Raw genomic sequence first — 18,280 nt, 5'->3', positions numbered from 1 at the left:
CTCTCGGAGACAGTGAGGGGGACAAGTTCACTTCCAGGAGGAAGGTGTCAGTAAACCTTATTCCAAATAAGAGAAACCCCATCCTCATCCAGATCTGATGCAGATCATGAGGTACTGGGTTTTAAGCCTGGATATGATCTAATTGGGATGACAGTTTTGAAGGTCCTGAGACCGAGATCAGCTTAAATTGTGGGAAAATGTGAATATTTTGTAACCATAGGGCAGTCTCTGGTAGACTGCAAAATAATGACCAGAAATTCCTCTTATTTCAATATGCCCTCCCATCCCCTTTGGAATGTGACATAGTGGCTCCTTTCATCAAGAGATGGGTTCTATTTCTGACCTTGTGATTTGCGTCAATAGAATTGCAGCAGAAAGGCCATGGTGGGAGTTCCAAGCCTAGGCCTCAGTAGTCCTCACAGCCTCTCTGCCTGCTTCTTTGGTACCCTGAGACTATCACACGAACAAGTCTGAGTTAACTTGCTGGAGAGGCCCTGTGGATAATGACAGAGATGCCTCAACCAACAGCCAACCACCAGACATGGACGTGAGACTATCTTGGACCACACTGACCTAGTTTAGCCATCAGATGGTTACAGGTAAATGAGTGATGCCACACTAGGCCGGTAAACAATCTGCCCAGGTGCACCCAGCTCAAATCACTAAACTGATTTTGCACAAATTAAGTGGCTATTATAAGATGATACATTTTAGGATACTTTGTTATATAACATTAGATAACAAAGACACTAAAATATATTTTTATGCAAGTGGAATAATTTGAAAAACACTAAGGATGTTTGTTATTTATAGGAATTTAAGTAATTTCTTATATGGTCTTTATACCGATACAGTTAATATAATTCTCCAGATTTTTCTGATTCATTTCAAATATGACATGGTATAAAATCAATATGTACTTGGATATCAAAACTTCTATAACATCTTATTTTTACACTATTGAATGTTTCTGTGTTCACTCAATTCAGAAGCAAAATTATAGGATGAAACTAGGGTCATTTTGAGTCTGTTTTATGTGTTGTTGCCGTACCTGTTTTCACAATGGTGAAAGGTTGCATATGAGCAAGATTTTGGCATGATGCTGTAGAGCACAAGAGTCCAGAAGAAATAGGTAGTTATAGAAGAGTTGAGTTCAATAAAGTGTAAGAAAGGTGCTCTCAACTTCCCAGATTATCCCTAATGGATAGAGAAGGAGTGAGCTCTCTCTATATCAAAAGGACAAAGCTGCCTACCTGCCTACTGAGAAGTATATCATGCAGGATAAGGTTATGCCACATATGAAAAAATACAAAAGAGAATACAAGAGATACATCTGTTTCTTTCTCATCTATAAAAGAACTGGGGGTATGCAGTCCAAGACAGATACAGCAGCTCCTCCTAGGTGGTCAAGAACCCAGGCCCCTCCCAGCTCACCAGTTAGTCATCTAAGAGGGTGACTGTAGGTCAAACTATCATACTCATGTTCCAGGTTGGAATCAGGAGAAAGGATAAAAGAAAAGCAACACTCTGATCTTTATAGGTAGACTTCTAGTAAGCCCTACATGCTTCTGAAGTCTTTATCCTTGAAATAGGGAAACTGGAGTTTCCAGATTCAGCCACTTGGTATCTGTGACTTGAAAAGGACCTTAGGAGCTCTTCTTTGCTTTCAGCCCCTTAAGTCATCTGTGGTATGAAGAAGTGGGATTTTGTCATTTCTTTGGTGTCTTCTAGTGAATCACTGGACCACCTGACTGGGAGGTTCTGATGCAGTAAGTATTACTGTGTATCATGCTGGGCTCTTCTGGTTTCAAATGACACCTAACTGGTTGTGGGCAGAGCAGGGCATCATCATAAGTTTGAACAAGTCACAGCAATAAGCTGAAACCGTCAAAGTAAAAAGTGGAAAATGTACGTGTCCAACGTTTGAACTGTTCTTGAGATTTACTACTGTAGAGCTGGCTTCCTTCGCGGTCCCAGATAGCTGCTGAAACGTGCTTTCCCAGCCCAAACCCCAAGACCAACTCTTAGTGGATCAGTTGGTCACCCTAAAATCAATCAATGTGTCCAAGGTGGATAAAGGCACTGACTGGTGAACCTATGTCACACGTTCTGCCCCTGGAGCCTGGGGTAGTCAACTTACCCAGAACCCTACGGACCCTAAACGGAAGCCATTGGCATTTGGAATTGGGAAGTCAGAATTGATTTTGGAGACACAACGAAGCCATGTCTAATCAAATATGAGTGCCGTTTGTAATCTGTACATGTAAGCAATATTGCCCATTGCCACTTCTATTTTCACTATCATCTCTATGGTTAATAGTAATATGATTCAGTTTTAATTTTTCACCCTATACGTTACTGAATAGATATCCAGGGAAGTTCAGTGACTTGCTTCTGCTCACTTTCAACTCTGATATTCCATGTTTACGTAAATGTGTTGAATGACACCTTCCGCCTAAAAGTAAGCATGGCTCCCTCACTTTTCCAACAGTGAATTGCGGGGAAGGAATTTATCCATAAAAATATGGTGAATAAAAGAAAGGACTATGTAATAAACCTCCATATGAAAAAATAATGTTTATAACAGAAAGTTTTTTTAATGGATTATTTATTTTATAGTCACAAAACTAAAAATGTTTAATGAATTACCTTATTTGATCCTTTCTTCACCTCTGAAAGTCAGGTGTATTATCTTTATTTTAAAATTTAAAAAGATGAAGACTCACAGAGGATGAATGACTTACTCATGGTTCTACAACTCGTCTTGGGTTACTTGGATTTGAATGGGAGTCATCTGTCTCCGAAACATACATTAAACGCCTTGTGTCTGAGAAAGGGAAATAATGTAACAGAAAGAATACCATCTCCGGGACCAGCCATACCTGGAGTCCAATCCCAAATTACCCAATAACCACGTGAGCACGTCAGAGTGAACTTTCAATTCATTGTCCAGAACTTAATTACATGATGACCTTACTTGTCTAAATGGGAAACTTTATCTTGGTGGAGAAGTGTCCAAATAAACCTGTGGTCTTATTATTATAAGTGAGAGAATGCGTGTCAGGGGATTAGGCCAGTGACAATGAGATTGGACCAGAAACCAGGATTGGAAGGTGGGAGTACAGCTGGATGACTTTGTTAGCTCACTGCAAATTAGGAAAAGTCCACACTATATCACTGAAAAGGCAGGTGTTTGTCTAGAATGACAAGCTAGGAAGCCTGTCTTAGGTATCTCTATATCCTTGTCTTCTAGAATACTGTAGGCCTTTGGTAAAGGAGAAAGTACTGTTAAATGAATAAATTATTTTAACACATTATTTTTTCCTCCTGAGCTTCAGTCTCCTTATCTTTATGTCATCTGTAGCATGAAGTCATGACAATAAGTTGAAGTAGAGATAACGACTGCTGACTCATAGATACACAATAATGATTAGAGTATATATAGTATATACAGTACCTAAAAAACAGTCCTTGTATAATACATGTTAGTTCATTGCCTGCAAGTGCATTATGATTCCATGCCATTCTGTCTTTCTGCACTTCCTATCTGCGTAGAATTTTCATTTAGAATCTCTTGTTTGACTTTGAGTTGGGGCCATTTAGATTTTCTGTCAGTTTTTCTGCCCTGGTCTGATTCATTAGTGTCAATAGCAGTGAGTGCTGGTACGTCAAAGAGTCAACAGTAATGACAATGGGTTTTAATTATAGACGCCAAGGTTACAGTTGTTACTTCTGTGGGTAATTTCCATTCCTAAGTTCATTAAACTCTTAAAAGTGGGAAGGTCAATAGTGATTTATTCTAGTGACAGCGAACTCAATAGTAATCTTGTACAAACAATCCTTCTGTCTTGACATATGGCGAGACTAAGAGCTAATAAAGCTAACTTCATAAGGCAGTGAGCTGTCTACTTGGATTCTTTTTTGAAAGTCCAATGTCATATAAGACCCTGCACCTGGGGAAGAAGTTGGGAAGTGGCAGCAGCTTGAGGCTAGAGGTCCTGCTGCCTGGACTTCTCTACATCCCAGCGTCTAGGACACTGCTGGGTTTTTGTGCCAAATGCACGAACATCTGAAGGCCTGGGTTTTGTCATGGTGTTGCCTCGTGTTGGCGAAAAGTAGAAAAACAAAGTTGACACTTAGATAATTCATGTGAGGAAAGGTAGGAGGCAGAACAGAAGTAAGATGTTTCATGAGCACAGTCTTAGGGAGAACAGAGATTCTGAGAGAAAGGGCGTCCAGACTCTGGCATTATCCTCATCCATCAATAGTGAGAAAAAGATGGATGCTATGAGAAAGGTACACTTTTGGAGTCAGGCTTGAGTCCTCCTACCTTGTTATATGTTATGGCCTGGAGTGATCGTGGGCAAGGGGAAGGGTCTGTGAAAATAACCCCACTTCGATCAGTGAAGCTTCCATTCTCTTACATGAGCTAAGGAGGCTAATATAAGTTATCTGAAAATTTCCTGTCTCAAACATGCAAGTCGCTCTACCTGAAACACCAATAAAGGCCATTAATCTGCCGTCTGTCCTGGAAATAAGTCATTTCATCTCTCTTTTTCCAAGTGACTTCATGTACAAGATAGAGGCCGTCTTCCTCCTTTCCTCCCTCTTTCCCTCTCCTTCCCACACTCCCCTTCCTCTTTCTCTTCTTCCTCTTCCTCTCCTCCTCCTTCTTCTTCTTTCTCCCTATCCTTCTCTCCCTCTTCTCTCTCCCGTACATCAAAATTCTACTATGTGCCAGGCATCGCCCTAAACAGAGGCAATAAGAAGTACCTTTCTTCCTATTATTTCAGAAGTTTACATTCTACTAGGTTAGGAAACTAAAACAGGTAAAGAGATACATCCCATAGAATGAGTATAAGAAAAAGCACAGAAGGAGGTTCAGACAGAGAACATCAGCGTGAGAGGCACTTTAAACTGTGTAGCCTGGGAAGACTCCTCTCTGGGAGTAACGTGTGAGCTGAGACTTAAAATATAGGATAGAACAGGTGATATAAAGAGTAAGGAGAGGGAAGACATATGGGAACATATGTATATGTGTAACTGATTCACTTCGTTATAAAGCGGAAACTAACACACCATTGTAAAGCAATTATACCCCAATAAAGATGTTAAAATAAATAAATAAATAAATAAAACTTTAAAACATTAAAAAAAAAGAGTAAGGAGATGAGGATTATATAGAGGGATGGCAATAGTAATTTTCCTAAAATGAGAAAGACATTGAATTAAATTAAAATAAACAGTTTGGAGCAAAATAAACAAAGAGATAATGAAAAAACAATGTTGTTTAAGGAATAGACTGGGAACCAATCATGTAGAAATGTATAGCTTCTTAGGCCAGAGAAAAAGCACTTTTACAGAAAAAAAATGTATAATAGGAAGCCAGTGGAGTGTGCAAGAGGCAGAGGAGTGGCCGTGTACAACTTTGTTTCAGAGTCAATTTACAGCTGCTGGGTTGTAATGGGTTTTATGTGGCCAAGAATCATAATAGGGCAGTTCGTTAGCAGGATATTACAATATTCCAGCAGGAGATGATGGTGGTTTAGAAAATATGGTATTGTTATCGAAAGATAAATAAAGGGATTTGAGAGTTTGCCGAGAGATTGGATGCGAGAGAAGGAGAAAAAGGACCAGGAATGATTCACTTTATTCAGCGTGATCAGAGGATCTCTGCTCATCTCAAAAGGAGTGTAGCAAAGCTTTGTTAGGAATCCGCATGGAAAACAGGAGGCTGTTCAAAATGCATTATTGAGGATTGTGCTAAGGTTTAAGATATGCAGTTGATCGACCTCGATATCTAGAATTTCATTCTTTTCTCTGACAGCCATTTGGGTGCAAAGACACACAAAAGAAAGGTGTTCTGTTCCACTGATCTGTGTTTGGAATTTTGGTGGGCAGCTAAGCCAGAAAGACACTGTTGCTAAGGAACTGAAAAGAGCTAATGGGAAAAGGCACCATTCAGATGAACAGCCCTGCGCTTCAGGTGAGGGAGGAAAGAACCAGAGTCTAGGAGAAGGCAGTGTAAGGAGAGAGGAATACAGGACATGATGGGTGTAGATGTCTCATTGCAGGTGCTGTGGGTAGGGAGGGAGAGGGCTGCAAGGACAGAGGATTATGTTTCGGGAGGGAGGCAGTGGTTTAAAATTTTGGTAATAATAGTGCTAGACGACAGCCGAATTTAAGGTCCAGTGGGAAGAATGTAACCAAAACACAAATGGAAGTCCCAGTCATTGGGGTTGGAAGTGAGGAACACAGAGGTGAAGATGTGGTCTGTGTGGTACATGCTGACACTACTTGAAGATGTGAAGAATATATAATATTCTCTGATGTCTTGCTCTTAATAAGGGCTCGGAAAGTAATTATTAAAACGACTTAAATTTAGGTCTCTCTAAGATGCGTATATTTGTTTTTCTCCAAATACATTATTTTTCTGCCTCTAATAGGCTATTACAACCACAGTATTTTGAGGCCATTTTAAAAGATTTTGAAAACATTGCATAGAATCTAACGGAACACAAATATTATTGTCCATTGCTTATCAACCCAAACCGCAGTAATACATTCAAGTACTATGTCCTCACCTCATTACCACTTAAGAATTACATCTAAATTTGTATTTATGCTGTGTAATTAGGAATTGCAGGTAAGGGACAGGAGCATCCTCATTATTGGCCATCTGTTTGTAAAGAAGTAGCAGGACCAAAATTCCCAGGAATGCTTGTGCTGAATGTACACGCACTCATAGAATATTAGTGTTGAAAGGACAACCCCCCCCGCCTGCTTAGATAAATAAATGTTGGCTCAGGAATTTAAAAGTCACCCAACTAGTTAGTGGTAGACCTGGACTAGAACACTGATTTGTCAGCCACCCTACATGAACTATTTTTCTTTCTAGAACTATTCCTTCTAAAGTGTCAGAATAAATCTCTGTCCACTGGGCATGGTCAGTAAATGACAGACCGGTGAGTTAGCAGTCAGCTTCACGAGAAGCAGGCGAACCAAGGGTCAAGGGGAGCAAACTTGTCAACTGGTCTTTCTGGAGAACTGCATCATTGTAACGGACAATCAGCCCCTCTGTTCTGCTGTGGGAACAGACAACGTTCCTCTTCAATGAAGGCCAAACACATTTCTCTCCCTTTTTCTTATTTTTCCTCTCTTGATCTTTTCTAGCATTTTTCATGTCACTGGCATGCCATTACAATTGGCATCAATGTGTGCTGATCATCAGGTAAGCATGTGAGTGATGCCCCTATCTTCCTGATTGGCAAAAAGGAATTAAGGGACCTGCCCAAGCTAATAAGAGAGCCAGAACCCAGCCAAGGGATATGGTAGGCTGGGCCACTCACTTGTCAATAAAAACAAGGCAAGCAAGGCGTGTAAGCAGTGATAAAAATGCTGGAAAGACAGAATAATTGGTGGTGAGATACATTGCCCCAGAGGAGAGTAAATATGTTTCCATGTGAGTATTCATTCATGCCTGAATTGCATTCTCATTCATTTCATAACTGTGGTTTTTTTTTTTAATCACCCACCATGTGCTTGGCCTGGGGAGGTCCGATGGTGCAGTATTTATGGAGTCGAGCCTTAAGCTCAAGTCCCTGCTATGTGACCTTGGGTAAAACACTTCCCATGTACAGGTTTCGTTCTCCTTATCTAGAAAGCAAAACCAATGGCCCTTACCTCTATGAATCACAGTAATGATTACAATATCACAAAACAGTCTATAAATGCACTGATCTGGTAAATATTTGCGTGGACTCCAGGGCAGTACTGTGCTAGGCGGATGAATACAGAACGGCTGCTATCATGAGAACTACATAAAATAAAACTTAAGCTTCCTGTTCTCAAGACATTTCATCTTGTAGAGAAGTTGGATACTGATGCCCACGTATTCAAGGTGTGGCGTGACAGGCGCCTCTGAGGCAACTCAGACTAACGAACACGAGAACATAAGAGAGATTTGCTTTGGTTAGTATGATTCGAGAGGGTGTCAAGAAGCTTGAGGTCTCAAGACCTTGAAGGAGAAGTAGAATGTTAATTGGCAGAGATAAAAAGGACAGGCACAGCAAGCAGCAAGAATGAAATAAATCAAGGCTCAGGAATGAGAAAAAGGAGCTGGCAAGGCATTGACAAATTGACAAGGCTGCTTCCAACTGAATATGCATCTAACAAGGTTGGTGCTAAGTCAGTAGAGGAAGGTCGGGAACAGAACACAGATTCTCAAAGTTCGGCAGAGGGAAAGGCCCTGTGTAGAAGCACCGCTCTCATGCTTCATCTCCACCCCCCTTGTCCCTCCCAGAGACAGCAGCTGGCTAGAGGTAAATTGTGTTCTAGGCCCTGTGTCTCGTTTTTATTATTTAGTAGTTCAGTCCTTCAGCGGGGTGAGAATATAGAGTGTGTTGGCTGGCACATACGCAGGGAATTTATGTTGCATAGCTAAACATCATGTTTGTCTATCTCTTCCCAGTAATCTCTGATAATACCCAAATGGGCTTTTTATTTTAAACATCTGGACAGCCTTATGGTGGTTGAGAATTAAGGTGCTGAGTGAAGAAAAGAGCACAGTCATAAAGTCTGTCGGATAAACAAAGCTTTCTTTGGAACATTAACTCCTTTACTGAGAAATCTTCTCCGTTCCTCAAAACACACTTAGTAACTTTACATCTTCATCTCCAGGTAGCGCTTTCCTCTTGCAAATACTCTCATGGCATTTAATAGAGTCATTAAGGTAGGAAACTATGAGATATTAGCATAAAAAGAACATTGCCGGAAAAGAGATGCAAAAGGCCTTCTCTCATATGCACCCTTTCTCCTCCCCATTTGGCGTTTGCTTTTGTTTTATAACAGCAGAAATTCCCATTGTGGGTAGTGGTAATTTTAGCTAGATAATAACTCTGTCGACACTGTCATAAATTGGCAAGAGGTGTGTAACTCAGGGAAGGGGGAGAGGCTGGAATGGAGAATAATCAAGTAGTTCTATTTGATTTTAATACACAGTCATTCCATAAACAGAGGCTGTGTTTTCTCTTTCTTCTCAGAGATCTCTAGGGCTTCCTCTTGCCCTAAAATGGTCAAGAAGTTCTGATGGTATGTGCAGTCTACAACCCTGAGCCTTTGCAAATGCCCGGCCATATACTTGATGCCCTCCCAGTCCGGGATTTTCTGGCCAATGACCATCTTCTCACTCTCCAAGATTCAGCTCACCTGTTTTCTATAGCATGAGCCTACCTGAACCGTCGGAAGCTCACTTCTCTGAATTACCACAAAACCAGGGATACTTCTCCACGGTTTGTCACTGATATTTACGAGCATATAGCCATACTGAAGCATGGCTTGAGGTGGTGGGTCGGGACCCTTGAATTCTTTATCGCTGTTTCTGGTCACAAGTGCAGAGCCTAGAACAGAGTTAGACATTTAACATATTTTCGTGTGTTTGTTTCTATTGCTCCATAACAGGCTACCACAAATTGTGCAGCTTAAAATAACACACATTACCTCACAGTTTCATGGGTCTAGGCAGGGATAGCTATTTCCTCTGCTTTGAGCCTCCCAAGCTGTTATCTAGGGCTGGTATCTCATCAGAGGCTCCACTGGAGAAAGACCTGCTTCCAGTCTCCCTCGGGTTGTTGGCAGAATCATTTCCTTATAGCTGGAGGATTTAGGATCACTTTTTTTTCCCCCTCAAATTTAGCAAGGAGAAAAAGACTCCAGAGTCAGCTAACAAACCACACTCTTCCAGTTTGGATACTTTTAATTTCTTTTTCTTGTCTGATCATTGTGGTTAGGACTTCCAATACTATGTTGAAGTGGGACGAGTACAAATCACAGTCTTACATAGCACAGCATAATCACGAGAGTGGGGCCTTGTCACTTTTGTGCATTCTGTTGATTAGAATCGAGTCACAAGTCCCATCTTGGGATTATACAGAGGTATGACTACCAGGAAGTAGGATCATGGGGGTCCCTTCAATGTCTGTCTACCACTCTACCACACAATTTATTTTAAGGAATCTCTCACACAAACTACTTTGTTTTCCCCAATCATAGCATCATTCAACTTGATGTTGCTGTACGCCACATCTTTTGAGTATTTAAGGTGCTTTGCTCAATACCACCTGGTATTCCATAGGTCCTTACAGGGCAGAGTTTGTGTCTGTCCTGTTTAACAGAATATCCATAGTACCTAGCGAGGGCTTAACATATGCTAGGTGCCCAGTGTTATGTCCCAAATGGATGACTTATTTAATTCATGTAGAGAGCACGTGAGTGAGCTCAATCCTCGCTATGAGCCACAATCTGTGTACCTTACCCTTCTTTATGGAATAGTTCCCTTCAATGTTCTGCAAGGAGTTAATAAAAATCAACAGTTATATCCCATGCCAGTAACTAACTTCTTTATTTATTCAGACCTCTTCTTTAAAGCAGCTCTGCATGGACAAGTTCCAAAAGAGAAGATATTTGCCTCCAGTCAGAAAGTCTGGAGTTATTCAAACATGAAATAGGCAGAAATAAAAGATAGTTGAAGGCACACTCAAGTTTCCTGCAGATTTTCTCCTGGGTCCTTGTGTTTACACATCCTCGTGCTTCCATGCCCTCTCCACACTCCAGCTTTGATTCTATTCTGTCTGGCTGGTGCACACTTCTGGATTTTTCTGGGAACTCTGATCCATGCTTTCCTGTCTCGATTCCCTTTGACCACCTGCTTCCTGACCCTGTATAGCCCTGAAACCTGGTCTCTCTAATCTCAGTCCACTTTGATTCGTTTTCACTCCCAGAAATGCCTGTATGTGAGCAGTTACCTGGCCCAGGTCTGACTGTATCATCTCTGCTGCCCTGCTCCCAAGTGCTGTCTGTTACAAAACACACAGGTCTGGTAGCTCCAAATTTGGAGACTCCTCTCAACTAGCATCACCTCCTTTGAAGACTTTAAATGGAAAGACACAATATGCTTCAAGTAATTTGACAGAAAATATACACCAAGCAGAGAGAAAGCATAAGTCTGAAGTAGTACTGATATATTAACATCAGATAAAGTATACTTTAAAATCAGGAGTATTAAGAAATAAAAAGCTCTGTGAGTCAGGTGAGGGTGATATTATCTCCATTCCTATGTGACAGATGAGAAAACTCAGACGTCTAAAGCTGAGTCTTATTTAAGAATGTTCAGCTTAGAAGAGTCTCCCCACCAAATGACAAGCTTCTTGAGGGTAGAGTGTCCATCTTATAAGCCTTCATATCCTCTGTAGCCAGCAATATTCAGCATGGTGGAGGTACTCCACAATGATTGTTGAATGAATTATTGATTACCAATGATCAGGGCATGCACGATAACCCACTGACACATTTTCCAAATTGTTATTTACGGCATATTATGTACATATATTATTTCAGTGGGCCGCTAATGTTTTATTTTTCCAAGACCTTCCTTTTTCTTGGAACCTTCCCCATACCACCAGCCACATGGTTCTTGCAGAAATTACTGTCATTCTGGCATGACAGAACCCTAGGCACTCTTGATTTACCCAGGGGTGTATATGTGATACAGTGAGGTCCTCTATTTTTCTTTACTCCATAATTTTGAAACTACAACTGAGCCAGATCCATTAACTGGGTGCCGGAAGTTGTAATGTGTAAAACTCAGGTCCTCTTGACAGTCATGATTATCCAAAATTGACTTGAAACTTGGAGGAAGTTGTTTGAGAAAGATAACAAAGAATTTGCAAAGAGAGGAAAAGAGGAGAAAAGAAGAAAGAGAAAGCATTTGGATAGATTCAAGTGCCCGATTCCAGTTGATTCCTGAAACCCACCTGCATGCCCATTCTTGGTTCCTATGCAAACCCTGAATACTTTGCAAATGAGTCTTCTTTGGGCTTAAGTTGGTTCATGTTGTGTTTTCTGCTAAAAAATGTCTTAACAAACATACTCATTTACCCTTTATAGTTATTTCAGATCAAGAAAGTCTCTCCCATTTATAATCTTTTTAATGCAAAATACAAAGATCATAAGAAAAACTTCTCAAGTAAGAGACTATCACAGGCACCTGGGGAGAAGGAAAGGAGTTTTCAGTATCCCTAAAATTCCACCATGCTGCCCACTGCCTGTTCTCTCTACAGGGCAGGCAGGTTCAGCCCTGTGCACTGTCGGGCCTGCAGCAATAATCCACAGCAGCGAGGACAGTGCATCGTCCAATTACATGGTCTATTGTTCCATTATTCACCCTACATTGGCTGCAGCAGCCACAGCCTGCTTGCCTTCATTTCCTACTTGCAAGCTTACCCTCTGTCTGCACACACCGTGATCATACTCTGTTCTGAGTCACCTCGGTATCCCATTAGTCTCCGTAAGCAATATGCATCACTTCAATTATACATCTAGAAATAGTATCCTCAATTCCTACTGCCCATTTTGGCCAAGATTGTACCATGAACCTGGAATAGTGAAAGTGAATTGCGAAAGCAGAAATTTCAGGGACCCAGATTAAAGTGGTTTCTGTCCTCTGCTCTTTGATGCATAGCTCAATGCAAGTACAGTCATACACAACACACACAACACACACACATCACATGCACATCACACATATGCACACACACGTCACATATACACCACACATGCTCACCACACACACACACACACACACACACACGCATGCATCTGCATGCACACCAGGAGAGCCTGGCACTTGTTCAGAGCAGTTAATTAATGTAACATATTTTTGGAATGCTGTCACTTTTTCTTTTTCTCAAATCAATCAAATAATATTTGCACGATGCTATGAGACATGGAAGAGAAATGTAAATTATTTGTCTGCCTTCAGGGAAATTGCATTGCAGCAGGTGAAGAAAATATACACACGGAGAACATTTCTGAACAAGCAGTGAGAAAGTACAGAACTGTGATTCAGGATCCTTGATTTCTACACCCAGCTGGATCACCAGGGGCCAAACAGAAATCACATTAGTAATTATGTTTAATTTTTAACTTTTTTATTGAAGTATAGTTGACTTACAATGTTGTGTTAGTTTCAGGAACACAATGAAGTGATTCAGATATATATATATATATATATATATATATATATATATATATATTGCCTTTTTCAGATTCTTTTCCCATATAGTTTATTGCAAAATATTGAGTGGAGTTCCCTGTGCTAGACAGTAGGTCCTTATTGTTTATCTATTTTACATATAGTAGTGTATACATGTTACTTCCAAATTCCTAATTTAACCCTCCCCCCCAGCTTTCCCCTTTGGGAACCATAAGTTTGTTTTCTATGTCTGTGAGTCTGTTTCTGTTTTGTAAATAAGATTGTTTGTATAATTTTCTTAGATTCCACATATAAGTGATATCATATGATATTTGCCTTTCTCTGTCTGACTTACTTCACTCAGTATGACAATCTCTAGGTCCATCCATGTCACTGCAAATGGCATTATTTCATTCTATGGCTGAGTAATATTCCATCGTATATATGTACCACATCTTCTTTATCCATTCATCTGTCGATGGACATGGTGGCTTCCATATCTTGGCTTTGTAAAATAAATAGTGCTGCAATGAACATTGGGGTGAATGCATCTTTTTGAATTATGGTTCTCTCTGGATATATGCCCAGGAGTGGGATTGCAGAATCATATGGTAACTCTCTTTTTGAGTTTTTAAAGAAACCTCCATACTGTTCTCCATAGTGGCTGTAGCACACATTAGTAATTTTACTAGAAATAATTTTATATAAGTGATTTGTTAATAAGTTATAAAAGACTAGATAAGCAAAGGGAAATACTGTGGTAACACAAAAGCGGTAGGTACCAAAATTAGCTGCCCAGTCTAGGACTGGGAAACAAATGGAAATCACTCAGGACACTCGTGTGAGCCTTTTAAACTAAACACCGTGCAGTGCCCTTTAGTCTCTGGGTTACAGTAGGGGGTCTCCTTGACATCTGAGTCCACAGTCCTCACTGTCATAGCAGCCCTCTAGTGCTGACTTCTCCAGACACAATGAGGAGGGCAAAGAAAAGGCAAGGAAATGATGGTGCCACCCCATTATTAGCAGCAAAACCCAGGTGACCTGCAAAGCGGAAGTCTTTCCAGGATGTGCACATCCCCTATGAGCTGACCGTACCACACCAGGTCATCAGAAGGAGAATGTAGTAGTTAGTTCCTGATATGAGGGCACAGGAGGGACAGGACTGCAAGTCAGTCTCAGAAGATTAGTTGAACAAATTAAGCTTGATTTCTGTTAGACATCTGAATCTCTAACTAAGCAGTTGCGTACGTGAGGCTAGAATTCAGGGGTGAAGTCCTTACTGGAGATAGTAGTTTTTAGTTAGCAGTGTCTAGTAGGTTTTTAAAGCCATGGCATCAGATAAAATCACCAATGGAGTAAATTTAGATGGAAAAGAGAAATTGAGATGTGAGTTCTGAGACACACAAGGCTTAGTGGTTGAGAGGACCGAAGGATCCAGCAATCAGTGACAACAACCACAAAACCTGAGATAAAATGGGTAGTGGAATAGACCTATGCCGTGGACACCAAGGTGACAAAGACTTTGATGCAGAGGAACAGATGAAATCACCCAGTGCTTATATCATTCAGGATCCGGTGAGGAGATAGAAAGCCCACCAAATACTTAAACAGAGAAGATATGATATAAAGAATCATTCAACTATACTCCAATAAAAATAAATTTAAAAAAAATGTCATGGCCTGGTATCCACTGGCCTACCAGAAAAATGAAGATGTATTTGTTAAGCAAAGTGTAATATAAACATGTTATTTAAAACTATAACTAGAGGAAGAAACAGCCAAGAGATTAAATATACAAACGTTATTTTCTCTATGTATTTAGAAATTAAAATAGATCTTACAGACATTTCAAAAAAAAATAAAAGAATCATTAGCTAGACATCTAAAAATTAAAAAGAAAAGGGAAAGCACTAAGGTATCGCAGAGCTCAGAACTTCAGGAAGCTGCTACCAACCCCAGACTGAGGGCAGAAAGAAGAGACTGGAATTAATCAATTTAGAGGCTTGGAAGAGGGGACTCAGGGAGCTGAAACCCAGGTGTTCCAGGAGGGGGCGCTGCTGAGCTGACGCTGGTATCTATAAACTCAGAGGAGGGGTTCTGTGGAGCTGGGACCTGGACTTGCAAAGAAGCGAAGTGGTCAGCTGGTGCCGGCGTCTCTAGGAGACATGATACAGGTGGCAGCTGGATCTGTATGTGCATTTTGGAATCACAGGCTGCTACAGAAAGGAACTGCCACTGCCTGAATGAAGAAGCATTGCCTGGGTTATGCTGCTGGAACGGGAAGCAAAAGCAGGGACAGAAAGCAAACAGGAAGGAGGGTGTTCGTTTTCCCTTGCATAGCTTTCCTTCTGGTCTCTGTCAAGCTGGATGACGGCAGTGGGTAGTTGGGGTAAAGGTGGAGGACCAGAGATGGGCAAGCACCTGAGCGAGCAGCCGAGGGGCCATCAATGTGGATACAAAAGCCACTAATAATTAGAAATAGTGAGCCAGGGGTTAGTCTATAAGGAATAGGGAGGGTCCTGTTGGGAGCTGAGAGTAGGGAAGAGACATCTATGCCTGCAACACACAAGATTCAACATTTACTGAGCACCACACTTTCGTGTGCACTATGGAACTGTGTACCTTGAGAGGCGAAATTGTGATTCGGACCAAGGGTAGGAATATTTTTTTCCCTATAAAGCATCAGATGGCAAGTATTTCAGGCATTATGAGCTATGTGGTCTCTGTCACAACTACGCAACTCCACCACTGCAGCCTGAAAGCAGCCACAGACAATATAGAAATGAAAGTATGTGGCCACACTTCCACAAAATTTTCCTTATCGACACTGAAATGTAAATTTTACATAATTTTCCCATGTCGTAAAATGCATGCTTACTTTGATTTTTTTTCCCAGTCATTAAAAAGTGTGAAACCTCATGTGCCATGCACAGCAAGCAGCTGGTAGGATTTTCCTGTGGGTTTCCCTAGTTTGTCAGCTCTGGGTTTCAACTCAGTCTCTGCCTGCAATAAATACAGAAACCTGTGCACAACAATGTCTAGTTAGAGGTAGAAAATATGAGTATGATTTTGGAAAGACATGCAAAAAGTTCTATGCCAGTTTGGGAACCCAGGGAGTCTTTGGAAGGAGTAGAATATAAGAAACTACAATGCCTTAGGAACTGCTGACCTAGACATGGAGAGGAAGCAGAGAGGACCCCACCAGCACCCAATCTGCAGGAAGGGGACCTGCAGAGCAGCTGTTCTTATTTGAGTAGAGCTGTGCGTTGCCCTTCCACAGCCTCCCTGCCTGTCTATTTTTCATAAATTGGCCAAAACAGCAGGTTGGAAAACATCATTCTTCTAGAGTTAACATTTTCAAACCTGACCTGTCTTTATAGATCAAGGTAACACTGGACGTGACAGAAATCTGAGATGACAGAAGGGAAATACCCAGACCCTCATAGACAAAATACCATTTACCATTGCACAAATGATTTTCCATAAAACACGAGAAGGACTTAAAGGAAAGACAGGAAAGGAAAATGAACTATTGGGAAGAAATTAGCTTTTGGCCATTTGCACCCCTCCTGGGCTGCCTGATCGATGTGCTTTGGTATCTGAGTGTACAAAGACCGCATTCTCCATCATTGCAGTTCAAAGCAATTTAGAGCCACAGAGCTTCCTGCAACATCACCCTTTATCTTCCCTGCCACCCACACTCCTGTTCCCCAAATCAGGTAAAGCAAGAGGGACGTTGATACCAGCAAGGAAGAAAGACACAGCATTACGGGCATATGGCTCTGGGACCAGACTTTCAGGGTCAAAATCCAGTTTCTGCCACTTAATACGGTGACACTTTGAATGAGGTGGATTATTTATTATCCTGTACATCAATTTCTTTAACTATAAAGAAGTAGAGATAATAATAGCATGTATTATTGTGACGATGAAATGGGTCAACCTATGTAAATTGCTTAACATAGTTCCTGGTGCAAAGTGAGAATTTAATAAATATGATTGACTCAAAAGCCTAATAGAAAAGCAATACTTTCTTGCAACTTAGAGGATAAACTTTGAGCGCCTTGGTTTTGGGCCCCATGAATGATAAACTGCAACCACAATGAATTTCTTAATATTCTCTAAACCTTCCACACCATTCTCATTTTATACTTTTGTACTCATTCTTTTCTCTAACTCAAAAATCTGTCCCTATCCCTGTCTTAAAATCCCTAGTCATCCTTTAAGATTCAGCGCAAATGTTGCTTGATTTTGTACCCTTTCTCTGCCCCCAGAAAATATTTAATTCCTTCTACTATGAGGTCTACTCAGCACGACTTTTCTCAACCTGCACAGCATCTGAGAGTTAAAGTGGGCCTTCAAGAACTCTAGCTCTCTGGCACTTCTATCATAAAAGATATGGAAGTCCATTTGCATCTCTCTGGTGGAGGACAGATTTTTCTGCCCATATTGTATAACATTAGTTAGTCTTTGCTTCATACCTCAAATAGAGTTACAGGGGTTTTGCATTTACTACAGAATGTCCTCCGCGCGTTGGCTGAAAAGAAATTCCCTTCCTTGGTTCCCCTTGGTAATACTAAGAGAGACTGGAATTAAAAAAAGAAAGAAAGAAAATAAAAAGTAATAAACATCATATGGAAACCAAAAGGGAATTAAGCAGAGGGATACACATATGTGGGAATCATAGAAAGCCCCAGTTCTGGTATGGAATAGAGGTTCCAGATTCTCCCCGTTCAGAGTCAGGAGAAGGTATCAGGAGGTTATGCTTTGAACCCAGAAATGTCTGGGTTCATGTTCCTGCATGGGCATGTCATAATTTTTCCCATGCCAGTAGCCAAAGGATCTAATTTAGGGTGTGTCAGTTTGCACAAGTCTGCTTGGTTAAGTCATCCGGGCAGAATACATATACCCATCCATCTCTGCAAATTTGATACTGATGATCAAATATATGAAAGCATTTTGCTGTTGGTGCTGTGCCCTAATAGATGGAAATATCACTCATGGCATGATATCTCCGGGTAGTTTTTAAAAACATACAGAATAATCTTTTAACTTTCAAATGAAGATTAAAAATAGAAAGTCCTCAAAAAAAAAAAAAAAAAGAAATGCCTTGGTTCCAATCCCAACCCCAAGATCCTTGGTATATGAACTTGGGCAAGTATATTCATAACTGAGAATCCTCAGTCATCAACTAGACTAATGTCAGGAAACACTAATATAAGGAATAACTATGTAGACATTACTGACAAC

The sequence above is a fragment of the Delphinapterus leucas genome, chromosome 17 (assembly GCF_059928025.1).
Source record: "Delphinapterus leucas isolate spDelLeu-1000000601 "Yukka" chromosome 17, BTC_Dleu_Yukka2, whole genome shotgun sequence".
Taxonomy (NCBI): Eukaryota; Metazoa; Chordata; class Mammalia; order Artiodactyla; family Monodontidae; genus Delphinapterus; species Delphinapterus leucas.
The sequence above is the reverse complement of the archived record's forward strand: the minus strand, read 5'-3'. Positions refer to the sequence as shown.